At 51.1% G+C, this 14,976-nt stretch overlaps 1 protein-coding gene across 2 annotated transcripts in view; it reads right to left on the reverse strand.

The window, feature by feature from the left end:
* Steap3 (STEAP3 metalloreductase) overlaps nt 1–14,451 on the reverse strand; it is a 43,787-nt gene extending 29,336 nt beyond the window's left edge. The window contains exon 1 of one of the 2 annotated variants that reach the window (XM_041648495.1): nt 14,353–14,451. The gene's annotated coding sequence lies outside the window, so the exon portion shown is untranslated. Of the gene's footprint in view, nt 1–13,985; nt 14,039–14,352 lie in introns of those variants that run through there. The other variant, XM_041648496.1, reaches the window with a different exon arrangement.
* Between the last annotated feature and the right edge of the window lie 525 nt (nt 14,452–14,976).

The raw sequence follows: 14,976 nt of genomic DNA on the forward strand, positions 1-14,976 counted from the left end.
TGCCTCTGCTCTGTGAGGTAGTCTTTCCAAGGTGGGAACTCAGTGCAGTTTACTGTTGGGACCCAGCACATGAACTTCAGCTAAAGTCTCACTGGCATCTGCAGAGGTCACAGAACCCACTGCAGAGCTCCTATGGGACCCACTGCAGAGGTGCTATGGGACCCACTGCAGAGCTCCTATGGGACCCACTGCAGAGCTCCTCTCCCAGATATTGGGGTCCTGAAAGTCCAGGGGACATACTCCGAATGCCACTGTGGTAGGTCTTCAGTGAAGAACTGGGGAAAGCGCTAGGTGTACTCAGTACTTGCCTAGGGTCTTAAGTACTTTCTGTCACCATGATGAACACCATAGCAACGTGGGGAGGGAGGGTTACTTCAGCTTTATAGTTCCACATCATATTCCATCACTGACAGTCGGGGCAGGAGCATAAGGCAGAAACCCGGAGGCTGGAACCGAAGCAGAGGCCATTAGAGGAACACTGCTTCCCGGATCGCTCCTCATGGCCTGCTCAGCCTGTTTTCTTATAGCACCAGGACCACGAGCACATGGGTGACACTGGCCCCAGGGGGTGGGTCTTTTCATGTCAATCAAGAAAATGCCCCACAGACTTGCCCACCTGCTGGGGGGGGCATTTTCTCAATTGAGGCTTCCTCTTCCAAAGTGACTCCAGCCTGTCTGGTTGACTGAAATCTAGCCAGTACAGCCAGCATGCACGAGGTCCTATGTTTGCGCACCAGCACCACACAGGCTGGGCAAGGCAATCCCAGCACTCTGCAGGTGGAGGCAGGAGGATCTCAGAAGTTCTCGGCTACAGGGCATTCTCCCATACACGTCCATCTTCGAAAGACCTAACATCATTATCGTATCACTTGTATTGTGGTTTTGGACAACTACCCTGGCCCATGTTTATAAGAGTTCATTTATTTGTTTGTTTGTTTGTTTTGAGACAGGGTTTCTCTGTGTAGCTCTGGTTACTCTAGAACTCCCTCTGTAGCCCTAGCTGGCCTTGAACTCAGAGATCTGCATGCCTCTGCCTCCCAAGTGCTGGCATTAAAGGCGTGTACCACCACTACCACCTGATGGGATTTCTTAGAAGATGGATATATTCCTGAAAGGGATAACTGGTTTGACCTGACTGGGAAGGAAGATTCATCTCACTCCATAAATATTCATAAACATCTCTTTAAAAATCCACAACAAGAACCTACTAGGTTTTTCCCTGCCTTGGGCCAGCCTACTCAAGTCTCTCTTCAGAGTGTTTGATTTGCTTGACTTTAATAAACTTCCAATACTATCAACCTGACAGGACCTGGACTCCTTAGACAAAGCTCTGGCTATGTGTGAGGGAGTTTCTGGATTAGATGAACTGCAGGGAAAGACCCTCTTTAAATGTGAAGGGCAGCATCCCATGGGCTGTACCTGGAATAAATTAAAAGAAGAAAATGGAGTACGCAACAGCATCCATCTCTTTCCTCTCCTGACTAGATGCTTTATGCTCCTGAGGCCGTACGTTCCCCACCTTTACACCATGTACCCCCAAACTATGAGCCAAAATAAACCTTTCTTCCTGGGGCTGCTTCTCCAGGGGCTTTGTCACAACGATGGGCAAGGTCACTAATACACCACTCTTAACAAATGTGGGGAGAGGAGGATGGGGGATGTGGTGGCGCTTCCGCCAAAGAAGCAAACTTGTTGGTCTCCTTTTCTGCCACTGGCATGTCACCAGGCTCACAGCAGGCTGGCGAGAAGTGTAGCATTAGGAAGTCACAAAAACTGGAGGACCAGGACATTAGCAGACACCCTGGCTAGGAGGATGTCCCCGAAAGATGGCTGAAGAACCCACATGGGTCACCTCCCATCCATTCAATTTCACTTCTTCAACAGTGAGAGTCAGAACAGCTACTCATTAGGACAGCTCACTTCACCCCTCGGCCATTAGACTCAGTGTGATGGTCAGTGCTGGCCAGGAGAGGGAAGGGGGTGTCCCTGACGTCAGCACTAAGACCAGGGGCTCTAAGCTTCGGGATGAGCCAGCTCCTGCATCATCAGCACACAGTATCTTTAGAGTAACCCATGTGCACAGCGCCCCCTGTGGCCCATCAGTGCTCAACAGCACTCAGACCCGCCATGCCTTCTCAGAGGAATCCCCTCAGCCATTCCTTGAATCCCCACGGTGTACACAGGGGAAACAAGATACAAGATCCACAGCGGATATTTTAGGAGATGGGCAGACTTTGCAATGCAGCTGGAAGCAAAAGACTCTGTCTTCGTTTCTTTCCCTGTTGCTGTGGTAAAATATCATGACAAAAGCATCTTAGGGAAGACAGGGTTTATTGTGGCTCATGTCCAAGGGTTCCATTGAAGGGATGGTGGTGGCTAGAGAGGAGGGTGGTCACATGGTACCCAGTCAGGTGAGAGATGACTGCTGGTGCCCAGCCCACTTTCTCCTTTGTCAGGACTGGGTCCTCCCATCTCAACAGAATCTAGATAATCCCTCAAAGGCAGCAGAGGCAAATATAGGGAGTCTTCTAGGTGTTTCTAGATCCTATCTTGTTCACAATCTGTGTTAAGCATCACGGATTTCAATGAGAGCCTGGCCAGGCACCAGGACAGCCAGGGAGGGCCAGTTTAGCTGTGCCAGGGGAACTCCAAGAGGGGCCCGAGGATCAGCCAGATCCTCTGCTCAGGTTGGAGGCTATGGAGAAGCAGCACGGGACCTGCAGCCTCAGCTCCTGAGATGAGGCAGTCTCCTGCTTCCCTGGGGAAACTGGAACTGCAAAACCTGGAGCCCATGTGCCCCAAAGGCTGTGTCTGCCTCTTCCCTTGCCATGGGGAGGGATTCGCAAAATCAGAAAAAGAGGTCTAGTCCAGCTTTGATCCTGAGCTGGGAAGCGTGGGGGTAGAGAGAAGGCAGAGGTAGTCAAGACACACAAAGACAGCAGCTGGCCCTCCTCCTGGGGCTCAAGCTTGATGACATCACTTCCTCCTGTTCCGTCTAGTTGAGTTCCTTTCCTAGAAAGTCTTTGGGGGAAACTCCCCTGGCCCCGAAGAGCCACTCCTTCTGGACTCCAAAGGACACTGAACTTGGCTTCCACACTCTGCAGATGTTCGCGGAGGACCAGATCATACAGCCACTCCCCAGCTCTGTCACGAGCCAGAGGAGGCTTTCTCAGAGGACTAACAGCAGGACTGGCTCTTGGTTTCCTCCTGGGCCAGGGCCTGGGACCTTGGGGTCCTCTGTCTCCTTACTGACCGCCTCACCTTTTGGCTCACTCCTCTGTCCCTGAGCCAGGTGGAGGCTCCTTCTTACCCATACACACACCTCTATCACTTAACCCATTGCCTGACATCCAGGAGATGCTCAATTAATATTTGCTTGAATAATGGGACTTCTGGATTCTGTGCCATGGGCGGGGTGTGCTTGTGACTCTTAGCTATTCTCCCAGAACCTAGCTGGGGCTCTGCATCCCAGCAGTGATGAACTAGCACAACTCTCTCTCCCTGCTCTCTCCCCACCCCACCCCCAGCCCAGTGCCTGTGGTTGCACATGGAAGGCAGGGAGCAACCTCAGATGTGGTTACCGAGGCTCCATGTACCTCCTTGAAAGTCCCTAACTGCTCTGGAGTTCAAGTTTCTATACCACAGCCACGGAGTGATGATTTTAGAACCTAACTGCCACCCAGGCACTGCACAAATGAGTTTAAATACTACAAATAAATATAAAGGCTGTGGCACCCATCCCTTGTTTCTAGTGCCTCCCGATCAGAACTCTGGGATCATGTTTAGTTTTCTGAATTAATCTTTTTTTGCCTGCAAATCTTCTTCTCTCCAACTAACAAAACTCGAGGTCTGTTCTATTTTTGCTTTGGAGGTCGCATATCAGATATTTACATGACAGTTTACATCAGTAGCAAAATCACAGTAATGGAGTAGCAACGAAAATGGCCTTGCGGTGGTGGGGGTGGGGGATTACGACAACAGGAGGAACTGCCTTAAAGGGTCACGGCATTTGGAAGGTTGAGAACACTGATGTAGTCCTATCTAGCCTGAAATTCAGAGCTCCACCTCCCTCTGCCTCGAGAGCACTGGCACTAAAGCTGAGACCTGCCATGCTCAGCACTTTATTTAACTGTACGAAGGTCCGTTTTAAACATAGAATCTTTGCCTAATGAGCTCATATCCATGAACTCGGGTTGGTCCGCTTCTGTTGCTTCCACCACTATGCCATACCCTTAAAATCCACCCGTGCACAATTCCTCAGACTTCCGCTTGCACAAATTAGCACACTGATAGCACACCTCTTTATGGACCGCACTTTGCTTCTCCTCTAGGAGCCTGCTTAGCCTGGAGTCCCATTATGCTCTAGAGACAATGGTTTACGGGACTAAGGGACATCAGCATTGTCTTGGCCAGCAAGGATGAAGAGGGCAATCCTGCAGAAAAAGGAAAGGGCACATCTTCTATGGGAGGAGAAGCTACTCCCTCAGATGAAGAAATCTGAAGATTCAATGCCCTCAGCCACCTTAGGGTCCTCCCCCACATCTCCATCCCGAACCACAAGGTCCCCATTTTGTTCTCAATGTCCTCACTCCACTGTATTGGCTGACACCCTTGAGGGTTGGGGCCTGAGGTCTGGAAGGAAGTCAGCTGACCTTATAAAGAGGGCTTGGTCTGATTTCTGGCAACTTGAACTTTATTGCTTCTGGAGAGATTTCTTCCATGACATACCTAAGAAACTTCAGCCAGTCTGTGTACGTCTGGAGCTGGGGAATTTCAGTGTTGAGTTCCCTCTTTTCTTCTGTCACTTTATCTGGAGATTCTGGAAGTCTCCAGCCAGCATTGTTATTTTCTGCATTTTTCCCCAAATGGCCAAAGGTTTTATGTACAGTGTCACTAAACTACTTGTTCCTCATGAGAGATAAATCGAGATCATTTGGTAACCCAACAGTGGCTACCTCGTGCTAGAGAGACCAGGAGTTCCTCAGTCTGCCGGCTGGGTATCTCAGCAGTCCCCAATTGTCCCTAACAGTCAGGAGGACTCCCGGAGAGCCCTGGTTTTTAGTCTATGATGGAAACTCAAAGACGCTGGTTCTAGTGTCACCGGAGGGTGCTGCAGCAGAAAGATAAGTGAACATGGCAGCAAGAGTGAGGCAGCAGGCAACAAGTGTTCCCTTGTCCCGCGTCCTCTTACGGGGTGCCACCGACATTTACGGTGAGTCTTCCCAACTCAGATAATCTGATCAAGAGAGTCTCTCAGTCTAGCATGATGGCACACACCTTTAATCCCAGCACTTTAGAGACAGAGGCAGGCAGATCACTGTCAGATTGAGGACAGCCTGGTCTACATTGTGAATTCTTTGCTAACCATGGCTACATAATGAGAACCTGTCTCAACAAACAAACAAGCAACGAAACCAGCCAAGACCAAAACAAAGTCCTTCGCAGCTCAGTCCAGTAGCTTTCAAAATTATCTGATTCCGAGTCCAGTCAAGTTTACAACTAAGATCGTCAGTTACAAGGCCCAACAGAAGGCCTGGCTGCTGAGGCTGGGGAGATGGCTCAGTTGGTAAAGGGCTTGCCTAAAAAGTGTGAAGCCCAGAACATGATCTCCAGCACCCGCATACAAAGTGGATCGTGGTGGCAAGGACTTGTAATACCAGTGCTGGGGAGGCAGACAGGATTGTCTCTGGGTTAACTGGTGATCTCCCGAAGGTGACACCTGATGTCTTCCTATGGCCTCCATATACAATCCCCAACACACACGTGAGCACACACACACTTGTTAGTGAAAACACGTGAAAACACACACACACACACACACACACACACACACACACACACCTGCATTTTTAAAGAGAAGGAAGAGGAGAAGCTTCCCAGTTCCTCTTTAAGACAAAAATCAATGCTTTTGTTCTCTGATCCCGTAGGCTTTCTGCCACAGGGGTGGAGCAAGTGTCCAGTGCCAGGTACCTTCCTTCCCTTAGAGCTGGGAAGCCCATAGCCTCCCACCATCCCTTCCCACAGATTTATGTCAATGTTAGACCTAAGGCCCTCTGATCTGAGTAATTCACATAGAAGGTGCCAAGTAGTAATGTCTAGAAAGTCTTTCTGGGCTGGGGAGAGGGCTCAGGAGTATAGAACATGCCAGGAAAGCAGAAAGACCAGAGTTTAAATCCCCAGCACCCAGGTAACGCCAGACAGGAGTGGCAGCCTGCTTGTAATCCCAGAGACAGCGACAGGGATTGCCGGTAAGACTAACAGAATTGAGAAGCTATTGATTCAAGTCACAGGCTCTGCCTCAACCTCAATATATAGTGGAGGGTGACTGAGAAAGTTCTCTGACTTCCACGTGAATGTGATTATATATAATCTCACATGTGTGAACATACAGACACATACAAGTGACACACATAAATCTTGCTCATTTCAAAGCCCTGAAGACACAGATGTTCCTTGATTTAGGGTAGGGTTGCAGCCAGCAAATCTATTGTAAACTGATGATACTGTAAGTTTAAAATGCCTGGGAAAAGTTCCTAATTGAAAATCTGAAGTACAGTTTCTACTGAATGTTGTTGTTTTTGTACCACCATGTCAGGCCATCATTAAGCTGGGGCTTGCCTGCTCAGCCTGAATGAAAATTACACCCTTGCTATGCAAAGGAAGCAATTCCCAGGGACAACTCCTTCTCCCCATTTCTGCCACATGCCTTCCCCACGTAGTGATCCAGGGTTTCCCTGGGGCATAAGCTACTGAGGGAGGCAGCCAGCAGATCCCAGCACTCTGTATGTGTCTGGTACCCATACAGCCCAGATCCCCAGGGTCAAACGCTAAGAGATTAGAGAAGACCAGATTCACTGCAGCAACCATAACCTCAGATGCGTGCTGTGATATGATCTACAGATGACAGTCACTGCTTCCATGTTGCGCACCCCAAAGCAAGGCTCAGACAGGTTAAGGGACTTCCTCCTGGACCCAGAGTTGCTTTGATTTAGTCTCTGCATCCAAATGATCTTTTGGCCGGTAAAGACAGTGGCTCTGTACGTGGGTGTTACAGATGTCACCTTGACAGCACCGGTTCTAGATTCCTATCTGTTCCCTTCCGGTGTCCTTTATCTTCTCTATGCGCTGCTGGGAACGTTTCCCAGTCACTCCTCTGGCTGTTCCTGTAAAGTGGGGCTGTCCTCCATCCTAGGTCTTGAACTGGGGTTAGCTCAAACCTGGGATCTCGCTCCTTCCTATTCTGTCAAGCTTGGGAACCTTGCCCAACCCCTACTTCTACTCCCCAAAGCAAGGGGAAGAGAAAAGAGACCACGAGTCTCAAGCATTTAAAGGCTGGCAGTAGATATGGAACTGTAGGGCGGCTGGTAGAGCACCTATATAAATAACACACACGAAGCCCTGGGTCCGATCCCCAGAACCATACAAATGACCTGGTGGTGTGTGCTTGCCATCCTCATATAGGAGGTATAGAGGCAGGAGGATGAGAAGTTCAAAGTCATCTCAGTTACACAAGGTAGAGACCAGCTTGGGCAGCGGAGGCTCTGTTCCAAACAAAAGAAAACAAAACAGCTAATAACAGACATACACATTCTAAGTGGCACACTTCTGCTTTCTCTGTGGGCATTCCTCCTATCTGATGGACTCTTACAAACACTTTGCTATTACATTTCTTGTAATACTACCTGGAATTATCTAGACATCATAAAAATCATTATGGTTTTTTAAAGGAAGGCAGTTTTTTTTTCTATCGAAGAAAAAGCAAAGCTCATGCGCATAAACCAGTCTCCTACCCCCACCGCGCGCGTACACACACACACACACACACACACACACACACACTGATACACTCTCATGCGCACAGGTTTGGTCTGACACAAAACAAAATTTTCTCCCCACATCACTTTGCAAAATAAAAGTGGATGAATAATTGATAGGGCTTTTACAAACATCTAGCTTTTCAAATCCTTCTAGAAAAATCCAGTTCGATTACTTGCAGCCAGCATTTCTGTGATAAACCAAGGCAGAAATGGTTACCAATTAAGTAAAATTTATAATTCCCAGCAGGCCCACATTCCTCAGAAATACATCAAGAACATTAACTTTTTTTTTTTTTAAAGGAACACACACTAAAACCCACAAGGCTACTGCTTTGTGTGTGGAAACTGAAGCCCTACACTCTGAACAGGCTCCTGTACTTGCTGTCTGGATGCTCTCCCTGAAAACGGGTCTTGAGGTGTGCACAGCAGACAATCTCCCACTTTTGTCAAGATCCCCTTCTCCTGTGCTCTTTGCCACCCGAGGCTGTGTAACCCTCAGGGAAACACTGCCCTCTCTGGACTCTGGCAAATCACACATCAGGGGAACTCTCTCAAGTGGGCAAGGGGGCGGTGTACTAGTGAGTGAATGAGGTGGCTACCTCAGAGCCTCGATCAAACTTACCGCTGGCAAGGGGCAGCTGCGACATCGGGCCTTCAGGTGAGTCCCTAGACAGCCCCTCTGCAAGCCATAAAGCGTCCTCCTTCGGCAGCCTGACTGTGGTTTTTCAGAAGTGGGGCGGCCACAGGCCTTCTAGGGTGTGGGTGACTGGGACACCTCCCCTCTCAGCTTGCCCGCCTACAGCTGGCCACAGGACCGGCCTGGGAGGGGTGACTGATGCTCCCTTAGAGAGAGCCCTGAGAGAGCAATTCTGCTGGAGACTTCCTGTTTGGGGAGGAAACCTCACTGTAGTAATTAGTGGCTCAGACTCCAGTGCCTCTGCTACAGGAATTGAGGCGGGATGGCCAGCTGAAGCCAGGATGCGTAAAATGAATAAATATCATCCAACATAAAGGAGGGGGGTGGTGGCAGAGCCTGAGCCACCAAGACCCTGCAAGGTGCAAAGCAAGCATAATGGTTACATAAAGTAGCAACTGATCAATTTCTCACAGGGTAATCCATTGCATTCACCACGGCTGTCACCAGCCTAGCGATGATTCTCTCAGCATTTTGTGCTGAGAGAGGAGGCTGCTCTGTCACCGCATGCCAGACAATGCCCATGGCGGAATGATGACAGACAGCTCTACAATCAGAAGAACATTTTATCCGAAATGGTAGATAAAGACACCCTCCACCCGCTGCTGGTGGCTTACCGCAGCCTCCCAAGGCTGCAAGGGCAGCCCAGAGTTCACGAAACTTCTATATTGTTGAAGGGAATCACGCTATCTGGGCTTGTGGATGGGCATATCCGATTTTCTTCAACCTGTCAGAGAACTAGCAATTTTGCAGTCTAGTGAAAGCTGTTGACATGCACACCACGTCCCAGACCAACCACCAGAGCAGGACCCACACTAATGTCTGTCCTGCAGTCCTCCGCACCTATCCCTAACACTGCTAAAGCCTCAGGAGGGCAGGGCTAGCTTCTGACAGCTCCCGGAGTCCAGCACAGGCCAATACAGAGACTGGTGTGTACTCTCGTCCTTCCATGCCCTGACCTGTGACCCCCCCACTTCACTTAGTCTATTACTTCCATCTGAGTTTTAACATGCTCCTCACCCACCCAAATCCTCCTTCTTTGGAGATCCAACCCACGCTGTTGGATAATATTTAAGGCACCTGTCAGCTCCTGTAACCCTGGACAGCATTTACCCACTCTGTTCTGACAAATAAGGCTGGGTTAGCAGTTGGCAGCTGCACTTAGACAGTCTGGAGTATGAACTTGAGTTCAACAACATGCTAACATGTGACCTTGGGCAGGCTTCTTTCCCACTCTGACGGGGAAACTCTGCAGATCAGGTTGGCCTTAAATTCCCTGTGTTGTAAAGAATAACTACGAATTCTTGATTCTCAAGGCTCTACCGCCCAAGTGCTTAGATTACAGGCATGCTCTACTGTGCCCGGTTTATGTGGTTCTATGGTTGGAGCCCAAGGCTTCCCATGCTAAGTAAGCACTCTTCCAGCCGGGCTACACCACCAGTGAGTGTTCCCTCTGTGTTTTGAATGTTAAGTAAAACAGTGGCTACGGACACCCTTACAGACAGAAGTTACTCAGGTACTATTGTTTGTACATGTCTGCCCTGAGTCTGGATCTCCTCGCTGCTGCTGGGAGGTACCACATGTTCCCTGGCCAGCATCAGCTGAGGATGGAGACCCGTGCGTTATCTCCCACAGTCCCTCACTCTGAGCTGTGCTTGCTTGCTGGAAGATGCCTGTGGGGTCAGGGGGGCTCAAGGAGAACTCTCCATCACCAGTGAGCCCCAGTATTACCCAGAGAGCTGGAGCAGCAGGACTTGGTGCAGAATTCCCGACTCAGAACAGGGGCCTAAAGCATACTGTATCCCAGTCAAGGCTGCTGGTGATCTCCAGGTTCCTCTGGAGAAGCTGCTTTGAACAGAAGGGATACTTCCCAGGAAGGAATACCTGCTGGGTGGAGGGGAAAGGAGCTGACTAACTCTCTCTCCGGTTTCTTAGGGCTCCACCTGCTCCATGGGACTTCTCTCATGGAGACCCTGAAAACACAGGTGCACTATGGTCCCCGTCTCCAACCCCAGGAGGGCCTTGCTGTCTCTTCACATAGCTTGGGACCGCCCACTCCATCCTTCACTGGCCTCATATTCCTCTACGTTTGTGTCACTGGCTGGTGTGATGCTCTTGGGGCCATCTTCTTGTTTGTACAGATTCATCTCCTATGCTAAGGAGGCTGGGAAACAAGCAATGGGAGCCAGGGAGCAGCTCAGTGGAAGAGCACTTGCCTAGCAGGCTCCAGCCCTGTGTTAGTTTCCAGCATGGAAGGAATGTCTACTGAACGGGGATATTCACGGCTGCTCCTGTGGGTGACCAAGGTGACGGGTGGGGATGTGTTGTGGGAGGAATAACTCTCCAGTACAGCTGCAGGGACAACTGGACAGAGGTCTACTCCAAGAAGCGCTCTGGAGAACGAGGCACACGGAAGAGAAGGCTTCTCCTTATTTGTATTCAGAATTATAGAGGACGTGGGAGAGCCTGGGAGTGTACCAAATGGCAGTCTCATGTCTGCTGGTCTGAGGGTCTGACATCAAGTTAGTATCACTAAATGTTGGAATGAATAATTAATGAAGCAGGATTTGGGCAGGCATAGAGCGAGCGGTAAGGAGCCTGGTTTGGGGTTAAAGAGGCTGGAGTCTAGTCTGCCCCTGGGAAAAGAAATCGTGTGGTTGGGAGAATAACATCATCTCCTAAGAGCCTCAAGGTGCAGTGAACTTGTGTGTATAGACTGCTTGGTCCAGGCTCGGGTGTGTGGGAAGCTAAGCGCTCAGGAAAGAGGATTGTCATTTTGGGTAGGATGGCATCAGCACATGGCAGGGCAAGGATGGAAGGGTGATGAGCTGGAGGGCGCTGTGAGAGGTGGAGAGGGACGGAGAGCAGGTCCAGTTTCCCGGGGCCAACCACTCACAACCTTCACAACCCGATTAGGATGGAGTTTCATGGGTGGGGCGGGAATTTCCTACAGGCACGTGGGCAGGTAGGAGGGATCAGCGGGTAGAGGGCTTTCTGCACCAGCCCAGTGACCCCATGACCTTGTAAAGACCTAAGCAGAGAGGCTCTGATCTCCACACGCGTACCCACGCTGCACACATGTCTTCACACATCACAAAATAGAGGCACACATCTATCCCTTCACAAAGGAGGAAAGGGACAAACGACAAACGTAGGTTCTAAAAGGATAAACTTCCTTCTTCGAAATCCAGAGGCCCTTTCCTTGTCCAGAGACTCACCAGATTCCATAGAACACTTAGGTACTCAGCTCCTGCCTGCCCAACCCAGAAAGTCCTGAGCACTCTGCAGGGAAGGGAAGGCACCCAGAGGCAGATCCAGTTTCAACTGGAAGGCAGAGAACTCAAGTCCCAGAAGACCTTCCACCCCTGCCCCCTCCTACGAAGGTTTCTGTCTGCAGCAGCAGGAAGTGCAGAGAAATCCTCCTGGCCTGGAGGCAGGTGTCCAGACTCTCAGAAGGGTTCCTGGGGCCTGGAGCTAGGGCCAGGCCTGTCACAGAGAAGGGCATGTCAGAGTCCGCTCTGGGCCCCAGTGGTCTACCAAAGAGCAAAAGAACCCAGAAGTTCCGACCAGATTAACCCTCAAATCTACATGGGGAAACAGCTCAGTTGATAAACTACTTGCCTTGAAAGCATGAGGACCTGAGTTCAATCCCAGAGCCCACATAAAGCCTGGCATAGTGATACACACTTGTAATCACAGAGCTGGAGGAAGCAGATGAAACAGACAGACCTTGGGGCTCCCTGGCCAGTTGGCCTCCCTGAATTGGCAAGTCTCAGAGCAGTGAGAGAGCCAGTCTTGAAAAACAAGATGGTTTCTGAGGAATGACCGCTGAGGTCAACCTCTGGTCTTCACGCTCATGTGAGCACACACACGTACATGCACACATACTTATACCCACATGCCTCAACACAGCCATCAAACACACAACATTAATATTCAAATCCCCGGGAGCAGAGGGAGGGGTCTGATACTTAAAGTCCTGCGGTTCAGAGTGATAAAGAATTTCTGCCCAGGGCCACCACTCCCTCTGCCTTCTGGGGATGTAGTGTCCAAAGCCCTGGGCAGGGCTCAACAATTGAAGAACCAAGTTCAGGTACCCAGATGACTTCAGTGTGGGCTGAGGTTCAGACTCCCGCTTGCTGACTGCAAAGCCAGACTCCCCTATCAGTGGTTACCTGCCTTGTGCTGTGGAGGCTTGTGGCTTTGGACTCTGCTCAAGAACTTTCACTTTTTAACACCCTGAAACCCTGTCTCTGATAAGCCTGAGGAAGGAAGAGCCATAAAACAAGGCCAGAAGACAGGACAGGCCAGGTCCTGACATCTGACGTCTTCAGATGGAGAGACACAAGTTTAAGCAGACCAGGCCTGGAAGACCTCAGCAGGCTTGGGGGAAGTCTAGTCAAACTTCACGTGACCAGCTGGGCCAGGCTGAGCTCCCAGCTGGCCCTGAGGCCAATAGCCTCCCTCGACGATCCCATTCCAAGGCCTCTTGCAGAAAGCCTTCCCGTCCACCACTTCCCCCAGTGACGTCGCCTGTCCCATTCCATCTATGCATCCACCAGACACTGATTAATCATTTGCTTGCGGTCAACCCCTGTGCACACCCCTGGTGACACACTCAGCTGTGCCCTCCATGTGCTTCTGACAGATTCAGATGGTTGACAGGGGTGCTGGGCACCTGTGTTTTTGACATCCTTTGCAGGGGAGATGGTTCAATCAGCGAAGTGTTTCCTGTGCATGCACAAAGAACTGAGTTTGAATGCCTAGAACGAGGTGAAAAGCTAGTGCGCTCATTCACACTTGCAATGGCAGTGTTGGGGAAGTGGAGACAGGGATTCCCAGGGCTTGCTGGCCACACAGTTTAGTCAGTAGGTGAGCTCCGAGTTCAGTGAGCGATCCCACCTTTTAAAATGTGCACACCAATAAAGGAAGACATCCAGCATCCACCTCTGGCCTCAACACAGACACACTACGCAAGTGACTTGAGAGGGCCCTTTGGGGACATTGTGCCACCCAGCACTGAATTCACTGGGCTGTCCAGACATTCCGAGGATCTGGCCTGCTTCTAGAAGACCTGCAGCTTCTACTACGTGCTACCTGTGTGTCCTTGTAAAACACCAGGAATCTAGAAGGCTTAGCATTCCCCTGAATATCCAGAAATAAGAACAGGCATCCTGGCTGCCGGAGTGGCTGGACTAGAGCGTGCAGAGCCCCTAGCAAGTGCCTGAGAAAGGTTGGCTTCCGATTATGTCATGGCAGCCCTCTGCCGGGCAGACACACCTCCCAAGGGAATTTCGCTAACCCCTACTTCTGGAGCCTGTTTCAGAAGTGACTCTGAACACGTGTTAGACCTCTCGGTGCCTTGTACCACCCTCACCCAACCCCTCCTTGCCCGCACCAGCACACGCTGCCTGTTGACCCAAACAGCCTAAGACACAACATTCACTTTAGCTAACCATAGTGACCAAAGTTACCACTACACTCCTGCCGGCAGCCGGCTCCCAGGTTTCTGTGGGCAAGACGAAGAACTTTCCAGACTAAGGCTCAGCGGGCAGAGGCGGGCACCGGGCAGACCTGCCAATTGGGTACTAGGTACTTCCTCCCCTGAAAGCCGCTGAACAAAAAACGAAGAGCACGTGGCACCCATGGTAGTCCAGGGCTGCCCGGAGGGTGGCTGACAAGTGCAGCGTGGACTCTGGAGCCTGCTTCCCCCTTGTCTGTGACTACCCCGCTGGGATCTTCTGCCACCAGGCTCGCGTGGTTGCCCGATCTGCAGCGATCGCTCAGGGTGCATCAGGGGTCCCGGGGACAGTGCACCCGAACGTGGAGAGGGTCACTCACCTCGGCGGCCCGCCTCTTGGAGGAGCCGTGGCAGCTGCAGGTCGCCAGCGGAGGTGGTGGCTCGGCCCTAGACTCCTCCTTTCCTCGCGCCCCGCCCGCCGGTGGGGCCGGACCTGGCCGGGTGGTGGCCACACGCCCGCTCTCGGCCGCTAATCCAGTAATGCCACCCCTCCCGCCCTCAATCGCGAGCTCAAGGCTCTCGGTCCCCGCCCTGCACTGCAAGTGGAGGAAACCACCAGCCACCGTCCTCCTCCATTCCCCTAGGGAGTCTCAGAGCCGGTCTTGTCACTTCCTGGTCTGCCCACAGTAAAGTGAGCAGAACCGAGCTCCCCCCCGCCCCCCACTAGGAGAAAGAGTGGGAAGACAGACATCGTGACCTCTGCCCGCCTCCCCCACTTGAAGAACTCAAGTCCCTGTGTAGTTTATGATCAAGGTCATGGGGGTAGTTTAGGCCGCAGACTAGGGCTGCCCAGGTGAACAGAGCCCAAGGTGACAAATGGTGGGTTTCTTCCCTTGTCTGCAGTTAAAGCAGGAACAACAGCAAGTGTGCACAGGTTTACAACCGGAAAGGAGTGTGGGGGTAGCTGTAGCTGGGTCACATTTCCATCCCTTACTCCCCTTAGA

This window comes from Microtus oregoni, unplaced genomic scaffold (assembly GCF_018167655.1).
Source record: "Microtus oregoni isolate MIOR12 unplaced genomic scaffold, Mior012 000003F_ref0000135, whole genome shotgun sequence".
Classification (NCBI taxonomy): Eukaryota; Metazoa; Chordata; class Mammalia; order Rodentia; family Cricetidae; genus Microtus; species Microtus oregoni.